The sequence below is a fragment of the Salvelinus alpinus genome, chromosome 4, assembly GCF_045679555.1.
Source record: "Salvelinus alpinus chromosome 4, SLU_Salpinus.1, whole genome shotgun sequence".
Taxonomy (NCBI): domain Eukaryota; kingdom Metazoa; phylum Chordata; class Actinopteri; order Salmoniformes; family Salmonidae; genus Salvelinus; species Salvelinus alpinus.
The window spans coordinates 75,256,684-75,272,461 of NC_092089.1; positions in this window are offsets into that span (position 1 = coordinate 75,256,684).

Here is a 15,778-nt window from a genome sequence, read left to right on the forward strand (position 1 = left end):
CAGCCCTAAATCCTATTCGGATGGGATTAGTTTTACTCGGGGAGGTCAGGTAGTGTGAAAACAGACATCTGTAATTTGAGTCCCGTCCAAATCTGCCATGGCAGCAGTAGCGGTGCGTGGGTAAAATCAATAGGGAAGCCACCCCCCCATATTACAACCTACACTGTATGTGTTGTGATAATTGCATTGTTTGCTATTAATTCATATGCCTTGTGACCGTGATATATAGGCCTAAAGGCTGAGACAATAAGGAGACAGTGGCAGAATGATCACACCTTGCAAGTAGAAAAACATGTTGACTCACCCTACTTGTAGAGAAACGCCAATGCCATCCTCCTCTCTTTCATGTTGACAAAACCATCTATCACTGTCTTACAGTATTTTTTGTTGTCCTAGGCTACCTTGCTAAAATCTTTGCTCGCTAGCCTAACATCCATTAATGCAGAACGTTAGCTAGTTAACATTAGCCTTCTACATCTAGCTGCTGTATATATTGAACTTTCATCCTCAGGCCAGGGGCACAACAATGTATGAATGAATGGTTGGATCAAAATCACCGTTATAATCGTTACTTTACTGACTTTATTGTTCCCATGGGGACATTTTGTTGCAGTGTCATGTACATGTTTAAAGTGGCGTTTAAATAACAAAACAAATTGACAATGCAACTTTCATAACAGTTACCTACCAATAAAATGAGACTAGCCTGCTGGCCTTACTGGGTCGATAGGAACATTAGCCCGAGCTATTTAGGAGGGATGTCACACCTGGCACAAATGACTGTCTAGTTCTGTTTTTCCTGCCGAGGGGTGCCCTATACCTGCGCCCAGAGGGGAGTAGTTCAAAGTCCGGGTCTCTTGGGTCTAAAATCATTTTGTGAGCCCTGCGGAGGTCCATGACCTTACAGATTTCATCCAGGCCTGTCTGTTTGACTTCAAGTACCTTGCTTGCTGTGGTGATAATCCTTCTCAACATATTTCTCTGGCTGACAGTGGAATTGCCAAACCAACAAACAATACAAAAAGTTAAAATACTATCAATGAAAGATTTGTAAAACAGAGTCAGTATAGTACAATTAACATTAAAAGAGCCCAGCTTTTTGAGAAAGTACAGTCTCTGTTGACTCATTGTCCATGGATAATTAAGTAAAACCACAAGTCCAAATCCCTATCCCCATCCATGGCTAATTTAGGAAAGGGCCAAATTTAGCTACCTGAGGACAACAACACAAAGAGATACAACAATTCAAGTTGTTTCTGTTAATGATGTATGCTCTCAAAGTGATTTGATAGGAGAGACGCCAAATCCAAGCTGGATTCCCTTAACCATTTATTTTCTTGCCAGGACATTCACAGTTGAGCTCGCTCAGTTTAGCTCAAAGCTGATTGGCTAATTTTGTAAACCTTTTTTTTTTCAAGGGAGGCCAAATGCTCGCTGGCTTCCCTTGCATTCAATGCAACGGGCGGCAACAATATCATACTTGTTTGAAACAGACAGCACCAGATAGGTGCAAATTAATTACTTAAAAATCATACAATGTGATTTTCTGGATTTTTGTTTTAGATTCCGTCTCTCATAGTTGAAGTGTACCTATGATAAAAATTACAGACCTCTACATGCTTTGTAAGTAGGAAAACCTGCAAAATCGGCAGTGTATCAAATACTTCTTCTCCCCACTGTACATTCAGCCTCTTGCGAATTGAAGGAAAATTATGAAACAGAGACGAAAGATAAAATATTTTACATGTTATTATTTATTTTGTTGGTAAATTTACCCTTGGCGTCCATGAATACACACCACTGCATGGCAGTCATTTTTACATGGCAGAAGAGTACCAATTCCAGACAGTTTTGGCAAACTCCAAAGTCCTCTGATAGCCATACTAGTCCAGTGAGAATTGACATCCCTGTGTTTTGAGAGAAATGTCTGAGTTTGGCAGTAGTGATGGGAAAAGAGACGCCTCGTTCGGCTCAGCTCACTAAAAAGAGACGGCTCTTTTGGCTCCCAAACAGCTCCTTTAAAAAATATATTTTTGTATTTTTTCAAGTTAAACAGTTTGTGAGAGTTTGACTATGATTGGTGTTAAAACAATTCTAATTAAATTATTAAATGAAATCATACTCTACCTTAACCACAATGTATTTAAAAATGTATTGGTTTGTTATGAAAAAGAATGCTATTAAACATTTGCATTTTAAGTATAACTTTTTAATGTATATAAACAAATTGCATATAAATCTAACCATTCAAAACGAATACAATCTGAACAGCATAATAGAATATTGCACCATATCAAATAAAAATAATTAACAATTTAGCATCCCACAATTTGAAATAAATGTAAAAAAGAAGGATGCTATTACACATGTGCATTTAAAGTATAGCTTTTTTAATGTATATCAACAAAGTACATCCAGAAGGTGCTGTTATAACCAGCAGCACACAGCAATGCTGACCATGTTTTGCTTTTATGAGAGATTTGCATTCAGAAATGCAAGCTGCCTCACTTTAGAGGGGCTGATGCGGTTTCTTCTCTCAGTAATTATTTGTCTGTTTAAAGGCTCAGTCAACTTAGTGTATGTAAACTTCTGACCCACTGGATTTGTGATTCAGATAATTATAAGTGAAATAAGGACAACAAAGTCAAGGTTTTGGAGTGGCCATCACAAAGCCCTGACCTCAATCATGCAGAACTGTGGGCAGAACTTAAAAAGTGTGCGAGCAAGGAGGCCTACAAACCTGACTCAGTTACACCAGCTCTTGTCAGGAGAAATGGGCCAAAATTCACCCAACTTATTGTGGGAAGCTTGTGGAAGGCTACCTGAAACGTTTGACCCAAGTTAAACAATTGAAAGGCAATGCTACCAAATACTAATTGAGTGTATGTAAACTTCTGACCCACTGGGAATGTGATGAAAGAAAGAAAAGCTGAAATAAATCATTCTCTCTACTATTATTCTGACATTTCACATTCTTAAAGTGGTGATCCTAACTGACCTAAGAAAGGGAATTTTTACTACGATTAAATGTCAGGAATTGTGAAAAACTGAGTTTAAATATATTTGGCTAAGGTGTATGTAAACTTCCGACTTCAACTGTAATACTGGATTAAATAATGATGCAGTAATAACTGCTTACTGTACCTTTCTCCACTGATCTCCACAGTGACCTGCTCAAAGGGTTCCAGGACTCTGCACACCTCCACCACCTCCCATTCGTCTTGGGTCAGAGCATCAACAGGTGCATTGACAATGGCCAGGGTAAAGATGATGGCATCCTTTGACTCATGAAACCGCTTCAACATATAACATGTTGAAGTCCACCTTGTAGTGCAGTCTTGTTAAGGCCTCAGCTCAGGCATCCCCACCTGGCGTTGTGTAGACTTTAGTTTTTTAGCACCTACTGTGCTCCTGTGGAAGTATTCCACAGCTTCTTTCACTTTGTCCACAATGGGCTTCATCACCTTCAGAGCATATCTTACAATCAGGTTGTTTGTGTGGGCAAGACATGGATGATGGGTCCATTTTTAAATTTTCATCAGTTCTCTGAGGTGTGTCTGTCGCTGAACTCAAAGCAGTCCAGAAGCAGACAGATAGACATCGAAAAATCTTCAATGAAGTGACATGTAACCAACATGTAAGAAGTGGTTACCCTTGATGTCCAGCAGTGAGTGGTAAGACAAACTGCAGTAGCTTATTGGACTCTTTCCCAGTCTGAAGCCCGTGTGCTCTCGTACAGTAGTGGAATAAGTGATTTTGAAAGGGTTTTCCTGCTTGGAATTGTGTACATTGGATTTAGACTATTGCTATAATTTCTAAAACCTCTGTCCTCCACGGTCGAAAATGTCTGTAAATCGGTGGAAATCATTTTAGCCAATGCAATATCAATTTGGCCTTGTTTCACTACAGACATAGACTTTGGCATAAACTGGTCAATAGAAGACTGCGTTGCTGTGGGTCGCGGAGTAGGCCTACTTGACTGAGTGGATACATCTCCACGTGTGGAGGTGCTGGCTCCACCGCTATCACTAGCCGGCCCGCTAGTTTCTCAAAGCTCCGCTACAGCTAGCTTCACAGTTGGGTGCACAGTTTGCATATGCCGGTGTCGGTTGTGCGTAGAACAGGCTTTATATGAGATTTTGTTTTGGCAAATTCTACAATGTGCTCTAACATCGACTACATTATTAAAATGCATCCAAATGCTACTGTGCTTCCGACTCATTTTCCAGCTGTTGTTTTCACAGCTGTCCTTCCTCTCTCTCCTCGGCTGCTAAGTGTGTGACTGTGAGTGAGTTGGCTCGGCCCTCCCTCACGCATCTTTGGTTCATTGGTTGACACTGCGTGTCTGATTGACAGGAACAAAAGGTGAGGCTGTTACACGGAACCCAAACCGGCTGCGCGCGTGCGCTAGCTATTGTGCATAAATGTATTTTTGTCCCCCTACACCAAACGCGATCACGACACGCAGGTTAAAATATCAAAACAAACTCTGAACCAATGACATGAATCTGGGGACAGGTCGAAAAGCATTAAACATGTAGGGAAATTTAGCTCGTTAGCTTGCACTTGCTAGCTGATTTGTCCTATTTAGCTAGCTTGCTGTTGCTAGCTAATTTGTCCTGGGATATAAACATTGAGTTGTTATTTTACCTGAAATGCACAAGGTCCTCTACTCCGACAATTAATCCACACATAAAACGGTCAACCAAATCGTTTCTAGTCATCTCTCCTCCTTCCAGGCTTTTTCATCTTTGAACCTATATGGTGATTGGCATCTACACTTTCATAGTATTACCACGACAACCGGCAAAACAGTTCGTCTTTCAATCACCCACGTGGGTATAACCAATGAGGAGATGGCACGTGGGTACCTGCTTCTATCAACCAATGAGGAGATGGGAGAGGCAGGACTTGCAGCGCAATCTGCGTCAGAAATAGGAATGACTTCTATTTTAGCCCTTGGCAACGCAGACGCTTGTTGGCGTGCGCGAGCAGTGTGGGTGCAGTAATTGAATAACATATATTCCTAAATTTATTTCGCACGCGACGCGAGCGGTGTTGTCAGCGTGCGCGAGCGGTGTTGTCAGGGTATGACACGGAACCCAAACCGGCTGCGCGCGTGCGCTATTGTGCATAAATTTATTTTGTCCCCCTACACCAAACGCGATCACGACACGCAGGTTAAAAATATCAAAATAAACTCTGAACCAATGACAATAATTTGGGGACAGGTCGAAAAGCATTAAACATGTATGGCAATTTAGCTCGTTAGCTTGCACTTGCTAACTAATTTGTCCTATTTAGCTAGCTTGCTGTTGCTAGCTAATTTGTCCTGGGATATAAACATTGAGTTATTATTTTACCTGAAATGCACAAGGTCTTCTACTCCGACAATTAATCCACACATAAAACGGCCAACCGAATCAATTCTAGTCATCTCTCCTTCCAGGCTTTTTCATCTTTGAACATATATGGTGATTGGCATCTACACTTTTACCACGACAACTGGCAAAACATTTCATCTTTCAATCACCCACGTGGGTATAACCAATGAGGAGATGGCACGTGGGTACCTGCTTCTATAAACGGGCGGCGGCATTTAGGACGTCTACTGCGGATCGCTAAAGTATCCTTTAATGATTATGATCACACTTCCTCAATTCAAATATTATGGCGACACTATACCAAAGATGGTTTGGTATGGTTTATAAACTTGTTCGAGTTATAAGTGTTGCCTGTTATCGCCCGGAAATATCTTCACGCCTAGAAAAAAACCTACAGGCTTTCGTCATCTTTCAATATATTGAAGGAAAAAAAAGAACTAATTACATGGGTTAGTTTGGAAACTAATCCCGTCTCTTATCGTCCTCTGGAATAAAGGTAATACATACATAACCAACGTTCTCTAGTGATACTAGTCCCGTTCTAAAACACTATCATCCCGTCATCCCTGTGTTTTTAGGGATATCCCAGAGTTTAACTAGGTGCTGCACCCAGGTTGGATAAAATAAACATGGAACTGAAGGCCATTAGCCCAATATTAGGCTATCCCTAGACATATGAAATGTGTTCATGTGTCATAATGGTCGATTTTGGAATAAGGGAAAAAATCTTATTACAGGGGTAGTTTGGTCAAACTAATCCCGTCCGTGTTGTCCACTGGAAAAACAGGCATGCTATAATTACATAACCGACGTTATATAGTAATGCTATTCCCGTGCGAATAGGCCTGTTAAAAACAAGACTCGAATTGAGGGGGTATGAGGGTATGCCATCTTTTATTAAAGAATACAGCACACAAGTCTAATTCAACCAGTGGTGGGCCGTCAGGGCCAGCAAGGCCTTCTCTGCTGGCCTAAACATCAGAATATAATTTTTTTTTAAATATATTTTCCCACAAATATGTATTAAATTATTCCCCAGAGTAAGAGTTATACTCTTCATTTCATAGCTTTCCTCTTGGTTGCACTGCTTCCAGCCCCAGGTTGAGATTTGGAGGGCTGGTCTTTATGTTAGATCTTTTATCCAATCATATTCAGCCATCATGTGTTGCCAGGGGTCTAAAATCTGCCCTCAGGCCTTCAGAATCAACAGTGCGGGTGCTTGTAGCTTAAAGTGAATGTAAATGAAAATTTAGTGTCAACCAATCAGCTTTAGAGTTGGCTATTGTACGCCTGCTGGCTGGCTCCAGTGTTACACAGGAGCCAGCTAGCAGGCGTAGTGCGTGCACGTCTTTTGATTGGATTACCAATATTGAGAGGCAGGTCCTATGGGCAGGTCTATGCAGAACCTCAGAACTAGGAAACTGAATTTGATAAACGAATTAATTCGCGTACTACTAAGCTGTTTTTTCAACCCACAATGGCGGAAGGAGGAGAAGATATCGATTTGGTCGAGGATATAATTATAACGCCATTCTCAAGACGAACTTTTCAAGAAAAGTTAGACATTGTAAGGAGAGGTCGCCCGACGCCGACGCTACAAAGCCTGTCACAGGCGGGAAAGGGGTTCGTTCGCCACTTTCAAAGTTCCAACTACGAGCGCTATCAATGGCTCACAGGCTCCGAGAAGCACTGCAAACTGTACTGCTGGGAATGCCTATTATTTGCAAGTGATCGATTTGGTGTTTGGAGCCACACTGGCTTTGCAAACTTGAGTTGTCTAACCAAGGCAGCAACGAGACACCAAAGTACGGCTGGGCACTTACAAGCAATGGTGCTTTTGAAAACTTTTGGGGACACCCGAGTGGATCTACAGCTCAACGAACAAGCGTGCAGGGCAACGGAGAAGAAAAATAGGGAAATATTGAAAAGACTCATTGACTGTGTCATGTTTTTGGGTAAACACTGTTTAAACACTGTTCAATTTCAAGGTGACGCAACGCCTGGTTATACTGCGTTTCTGTCTAAATGTATAGTGTCTAGAGCCATGGCATCATAATGATGGTAATAAGAGGTGGATTAATTCGGGTGGGACTGTGTAGGACCTCACTGAAGGCCCAGGCCCACGACACGCCACTGAATTCAACTGACTTGATGGAATTGACCCCCACTACAAAGTAGTTTGTCAGTAGTTCACGTTATTTGCCTCTAACAGCAACATCGACAAGTAATTTTATTTCAGGGGTAATTATGGAGTGATTTCAGTGCCAACAGATTGTATTAGAATTTTCAATTTTTTTGAATGTTTAATGCACGAATTGAATAATTGAATTAATGTTTTTTACCAAGATGTTGTCTCTGGTTTTTAATCTAAATTTAGAGACCTGAATTTGAAAACTGAATCTAAAGTGCATCTGGTTACGGTGCCTCTCTCATCACTGCCAAGTTAGGAATTTCAGACTTCCGCCATACTCATGGGCGTGTAATCATGACAAACTTAGCCAACGTATGAATGCCATTAAATAAGGCTTCAAACACCATGCATTCATGCTAAGACAAAACAAAATAAGTCTTCTCAGTGCTGTTAATTGCTTAGTGCAGTCTTGTGTCTCAACAGGCTTAAATGGGATGTCAATATAATTATAAAGTTGTTCCTTATCCCTCTTCATGTCGAGCCCGGATCCAAATGTGTAGTGTTCAGGTAGGAGGCCGTGGGCCTAGTTACGGTCATGGGCTGCAAGGTGGATATCAACCCGGACAAGTTTAACAAGGCGGAGGCATTTGGGGCCACTGAGTTTGTGACCTCCAAGGGCCACAGCAAGCCCATCCAGAAGGTGCTGGTGGAGATAAACAACGGAGGGGTGGACTTCGCCCTGAAGTTTTTGGGGAATGTGACTGTCATGGTTGGCATTCAGCAAGTCACATTTTTATTCCATCAAATGGTAAAATACAAAGCAATTAGGCTACATGTAAGACGGATTGTGTGGCCACAAACCTTCCTTGTAAATCGGCAAGCTGAAGTCTAGTGGTATCAGTGTGGCTCCCGAGCCGCGCAGCGGTCTAAGGCACTGCATCACAGTGCTAGAGAGATCACTACAGACCCTGGTTCGATTCCAGGCTGTATCGCACCTGGCCGTGATTGGTAGTGCCATAGGGCGGCACGCAATTGGCCCAATGTCGTCCAAGTTAGGGTTTGGCCGGGGTAGGCGGTCATTGTAAATAAGAATTTGTTCTTTACTGACTTGCCTAGTTAAATAAAGGTTAAATAAAAAATAAATCAGTATCCAGAAGGGCCAGATATACACTGAGTATACAAAACATTAAGAACACCTGCTCTTTGATTTGACTTATTAGGATCCCCATTAGCTGACGCCAATGGCGACAGCTAGTCTTACTGGGGTCCGACATATAACAAAAAATACATTACAGACAAAATACTTTACAATTGACATATATATATTTTTTTAAATAACATGTAGTGTGTGTGTGCGTGTGCGCCTATCAGTTACACATACACTACATGTCAGTACATACACACAACAAGTAGGTCACATGGGGGAGAGGTGTTGTGCCGTGAGGTGTTGCTTTATTTGTTTTTTGAAACCAGGTTTGCTGTTCACTTGCGCTAAATAACATGGAAGGGAGTTCCATGCACTCGTGACTGTATAATTCTGTACGTTTCCTTGAATTTGTTCTGGACCTGGGGACTGTGGAAAGACCCTTGGTGTCATGTCTGGTTGGGTTAACTATCCAGGTGAAGCTATGATCCCTTATAGATGTCACTTGTTAAATTCACTTCAATCAGTGTAGATGAAGGGGAGGAGAAAGGTTAAAGAAGGATTTTCAATCCTTGAGGCAATTGAGACATGGATTGTGTAAGTGTGCCATTCAAAGGGTGAATGGCCAAGACAAAATATTTAAGTGCCTTTGAACAGGGTATGGTAGTAGGTGCCAGGCTCACCGGTTTGTGTCAAGAACTACAACGCTGCTGGGTTTTTCACGCTCAACAGTCTACCATGTGTATCAAGAATTGTCCATCAACCAAAGGACATCCAGCCAACTTGATACAACTGTTGGAAGCATTGGAGTCAAGCTGGGCCAGCATCCCTGTGTAACGCTTTCAACACCTTGTAGAGTCTATGCCCCGACGAACTGAGGCTGTTCTGAGGGCAAGGGGGGGGGGGGGGGGTGATTAGGAGAGACATGTAAAATCTAGACTAAGTTTAGCTGATCTAAACATTGTTATTGCCATTGAAGAGCGTCCCCAAACTCGTTGAGGAGTACATGAACAAGAAACTGAAGCTGGATGAACTCTGTCCCTGTATCAGATCAATGAGGCCGTTGACCTCCTGCACAGCGGGAAGAGGTAAGGGTTCTGAAAGTGTGTGTGTGTGTACTCAGTCACTGGATAGCTGAGTTATGTCCCACACACTTAACATGGGATAATTACATCACAGCTTCAGAGCAGGAGTTGTAGAGTAAAATTACTTACAAATAACTCATATTATATCTTAGTGTAGTTGTGCCTTTAGTTGTTGGCTAAAGAGGATGGAGTCTTTCAGTGATTGCCTTTTATTAAGTCATAAGGGAGAACTTCCACATCAATACAATATGGTATGTGGTAACATTACAGGATGTGATACATTGTAGTTGTCTCAAATAAATGCTCTTTAGCTCACCTATGGGTTTTTGTTCTTTGAACACTTTCTCCCCATCCCCGTCTATCATTCGAACGATTATCAAAAGGTGGTACTGACAGGCCTGAGCCAGCTGGAGGAAGATGAATTTCATAGGTTGATTATTATCCTGACCAGGGACTTCAGATAAGCCATATGCTTGTTAAGCCATATCGCTTATAAACTACCTTCTAATTACTATCTAGGCTCCTACGGTCCAAATATTTTAATTATCTCTACAAAGTGCACTGAAACTTAGGAAATGCCCAATACCGACCTCATTATATTCCCATAATTTCACTGTAATGGAAGATTTTAATAGTTTGATATTTGTATCGACATGTGTATTGATTTAACTGTTATTTAATCAGGTTGTTTTAGTCGTAGGTCTACTCCACTTTATATGAGTGGACAATGGACCTATTAAGGGTCCAGATTCTATTATGGGATTCTGTTATGGGGAAATGTATCAGATATGTTATAGCATGACTTTAAATGCACTACATGTTCTGTTCACAGCTGATTTTTATGTTGTCCCTGCATTGGCTATATCTACCAGTAGATGGCAGGCACACCCCACAAAAAGCCTCTGATAACACCATCCTCAAGCACAGAATGAATCAAATACTGACGGATATATTAGACCCTACTGTGACTAAATTGATTGAGACTACGTGTTGAAATGTGTCGTATTGTCACTGATAGAGATTTCATTAATTGTGACAATCAATGGTTTTATTCAATCATGAAAAATGATCAACTATTAATTCAGGCAAAAGCTATTCACTTGATACAATCAAAGAACTTCAACATTCCCCCCTATGTAACACTTTAATAGAGCTTGCTAGTACGTAATGCTACGCTTGTTTAATGGGAGACACAAGACAAATTTCCCCAAGGGGATTCAATGTCAAATAAATTAAAGTATTACATACATTTGCATTGAGGAGAAGGTGGAAGAAGCAGCGAGAATGTTTTGCCACAGAGAGACAAATGGGACAGTGTCACCAGCGGTTGAGAAATATATGCTTCATGTGGCCGGGGTATAGTTTCGACCTTGGTAATATTACATATTGATTTAATATAGAGCGCTCTGGCGGGAAAAAATAACAGTTGCAGCCTGTCAGGGCCCAAGACAAAACGTTGCTTGGGGAATGCCTCCCAATGATGAACTGAAATAGCTGTCTCGAAATGTGCTTTATTGAAGTTCCATTCAGATCAAATGAATACCCTTGGCAGTTTCCCTGCTTTTCCATCTTTATTTAAAATGGAAAATGAACCGGTGCCTCCCCTCTCCACATTCAGCTCCGCGTTCTGTGTGTAATCAATCAGAGATCCAAAGCTTCGAAAGTTAGCAAAAAAGAGAAGAAGGGAGAGAGAATGGGGTATGGGTACGAGGGGGGAGAGAGAGAGATCAAAAGGCGAGAGAAGAAAGGAGACAAGTTTTGACAGGTGCTTATGTGACTTGGCACTCTCATTTATAAATGTTGGATGAGCCCACCCTTCCAGATTTATAAGGCTTGCTTTGGGGACAAATGTCTATGTGTCTGTCTCATCTGTGGGAAAATATCCACGTTGAAGTCTAGAAGTCTGTCTTCTTTTCTTTAGGGTGTGTTTGAATTTCTCAACCTTTAGATTGTCACTGTGCTAAGACACTGATACACCAAGGAACTGGTGTTTGGATTACATACATCACTACCGCACTACATGTTTGAGAGACTTGGGCCATATCTCGTTCCCTATTTCATCATGTATCTCTCTGTGTAATATGCTGCGGAGTCACGTCTCTTAAAGCATCAACCATCTCAACCACTGATCTCCTTCAATCCGTCCATGTTTTTATCTTCTTGTGAATTATGAGATCTGTCTTTTTTGTTTTACTATGAGAATACATAGGCAATGTATTGCAATACAAATTATTTCACTACTTGATCAAAACATTCTGTTGTAATATAATGAGTGAACCAATCTACAATGTCTGCCTGTCTCTGATGTAAATCCATCTCCTGAGTATAGTAGAACATGTATTTCAAACTTCGATAGTATTTCCACAGGAGAAGTGACAATCCTGAGGAAGGTACCATTCGGACTCGAGTCTATGTTTAAAAATAATTAATAACGAAATGTAATTATATTTTCTGTTTTTCCACAAATATCAAGCTTTCAACCTGCTGTCGAGGTGTTGTTCGTTTTTGCTTCATTCCCGACAGATATTAGAGACTCATAAGGAAAATTTACAAACAACAGAAATGCCAGCGTGGGTAAATACTGCATGGTGAACAAACAGACCCTCGTAGGAAAAAAATGTCAAAGGGCTGCATTGTCTTCCACAATATTTAGATTGGGATCAAGAGATTTCCTCCTTAATTATAATATTATTGTATATATGACACAGACAGATGGTGGCACAAACCAACCAGGTTCTAGACCTCAAAACTATGGGCACTTTATGATTTTGAGTAGAAATGTAAATTAAAGATTGAGCACTGTGCACTTATGGCCTTCTTAGTGTGGTTTAGTCAGTGTATGAGACTTTACTGATACCAATCATTGCATGTGTGAGATGCGCACATTTCCAGGATGTGCAAAACTCCTTAAGACCCATTTACTATGCTATTCTACGTTCAGGCCTGCTGCTCTTTTAAAGACGTGGGCTATTTCATGCCACATTCCGTAGAAACGGCATCTTTTTAATGAATGGGTAAATTATGAAAGATGATGAATGACTGACCAGACAGTGGTGATTGTACATCTGGTACTGAAGCACGACAATGAATTCAAGAGCATCCAATAGTGTAGCATAATCAAGAGGAGGTACTGTAGGCCGTTAGTTGTGGTTCACATGTAGACACACCTTGGTGATTTCTCTTCTGATGAATGTCTTTGTCTATTTTCTACTATTACATGTAAGTTAAAGATAAAGTTAACTCACAGTTATTCACATGGGTGTGACCCTATATGGTAAAAAATTGCATGCAAATTCAGACATGGGTACGTAAAGAACATGTATTGTTCAGTCTTCAGATTGGAATAGGAAAATAAATCCACAGTGGTGAAAGATAACCCATTTTGCCTGGGATTTTTAGCACCAAAACAAAATATTTATGGAGGTTGAATTACCGTTAGGCTTAAACCCACAAAGTAAAACAACAAATGTGACATGTTTAATGAACACGGAGTAGAGCATACTCACTGAGCTCTCACCCTTAATCGTCATAAAGGAGGAAATACATGTACCTGTTTGAGAGTTTCTTAAAGAAAGAGAGAGGAAAGTGAGAGAGAGAGAGATAGTGGGATGGATACAAAGCCGCAACTGCTATGGAAGAACACGTAACTTAAGTCACTAAATACTAGCAGTGGAGGCCCCTGTTTAATCAGCAGATCCTGGCCATTACTGCTAAGGCCAGGCATAGCCTGTGACATCCCCAGCCTTGCTCTTACACCGTAACAAGGCTTTAGCTTCTTTGTCACTGGCACACTCTGCATCAATGGAGGAAACCCCAGGCCCGAGCATAGAAATAGAATGATAGAATATAATCCTATATTATATAATTATAATTAAATGGACCCAAGCCTCTCTGTGTCGTGTGAGGTCAAGCCATTGGATTGTTTTGAAGACGTGGACATTGGAGGAGTGTATTTCTTGTCATATCTATTCTGTTTAGTCTGTTATGTTGTTAGTCAGAATATAGCTTTAGCCTATTGTGCATGGACCACTCTTGATATACCTATTTCAGACTGGCAGCTTCTTATTATGAGTCAGCAAAGGATAGACAACAAAGGCCTTAAACAGGATTATAGCAACCCACACTTGGTTCACAATGCATATTCTTTCTCTTTGCGCACACACACACACACACACACTTTTCTGCATGACAGGCTAAGCTGTTGTTGTGTCTGTCAACAACAGTAAAGTAGTAATTGTGAGATTACTACTGTATGTCCGTGCCACGCCTCTGTCTGGTTTGATCCCTATCCCTCGCTGTAATTGACGTAGTAAATAATGAGTCACCTGAAGACATTGTGGCTTGTTGTCAATATGGTCTGTGATAGGCTACTCCCTTTTTTTTGTTACACTGGGGACATAAAAAAAACACGAACATTCAATATAGTTATTAATATACATTTTAAAGTGTGATTCAAATATGAAGTAATATTTACTTGCTTTTACCGTTTTAAAAATTGAAGTTATAGGTAAAACACAAAATGACAGACAGTATATTAAAAACAGATGCAATTTGACTGGAAATGTTTTGAATGTGAGAAAAATGTTGAACTATGATCACCAAACAAATACATTTTTAAATTCAAACTCCATATTATTGTCATACAAACATCTGATAACTCTTAGTTGTCATACAAATGTCATACAAATGTCACGAAATACTACAATTAGCTAGCATAATTTAGCGAAATTGCTAGCAATGCTCGATGGTCACTCAAAGTTCAAATCTCCTATGGTCATTTTGAAAGATGTTTGAGAAAGTGTTTTAGCTTGCTGAGTGAGGTGAGAAAATACTATTTTTGACAAACCTTTTACCTGATTTGGTGAAATGTTTTTAAATAGCTAGATCCCAATATGGTCTGACTACGCCAAGCGACAGTAAAGCCAACTAGCTATCCACCATAGGCACAACTGTACTTCTTTAAATTTAGTATTTGTTTTATTTTAAAATTAAAACTATAGTTCAACTCTCCTTTGACCTTGTAAACTAAGAGCTGGACAGCTGTATGGACTTGAAGTTGGTTAGAGCTGTTTGAAAGTTTCTAAGAGTAGACCTAGTGTTCTCAGAACACTCTGAAAACTGGAGAAAGAGACTTTCGAAGAGCATTATCTCCAAACCCAATCCTAAACATTCTGGGAGCCACAATCTCTATCTTCTCATTTGTGTAATATTCACCTGAAAGGCTAGAAGATGAGAGAGGGAGTCTATGATGATGGCCTATAGGCCTACTCAGTAAACCCCTCTTCTCAACTGTTCACTCAACATCATCATAGCATGTGGTTGGGAGATGGAGTGGGATAAGACAGCTTTCTCAGCCTTCCGTGTTTACCCCCTAATCCTGGGGAAGAACTTCACAAGCCAGGGGAATACTGGGTTTCTTTAGATCCCAAAACCAGGCATGCCCCCTTTTTAATGGAGAGCAGGAATTTGGTTAATTACGGGGAATGTTTTTTAAGATCATTAGTGGGAATTTACATTCTAGTCATTTAGCAGTCCCTCTTATCCAGAGCGAATTACAGGAGTAATTAGGGTTAAGTGCCTTGCACAAGGGCACATACATTTTCACCTAGTCGGCACGGAGATTCAAACCACCGACCTTTCGGTTACTGGCCCAACGCTCTTAACCGGTATGCTTCCTGTCGCCCTCATTTGTGTGTGTGTGTGTGTGCGCAAGCATTACAGTTGTATTTTTGAAATATGACACTTGATACACTCAAATTGGTAACATTCATCACAAATTAATTTCATTGTTGTGGTACGACAAAACAAATATTGAGATGAGTAGATCATGAGTAATGGATTCCCCACTGACAGATCAGTGTAGTCCAAAGATGAGCTTCCCAAAACACTATTCCTTAGCCTTTTTCCAGTCCACAAAATGGATTAACGCCCGTCCCTAAATATGGTTGCAACTAAATACAGTTGAAATGTTACTTTGGCTTGTGGTCATGGTAAAAAACAAAACAAAACCCAAATTATACGCTACAGAGGTTTG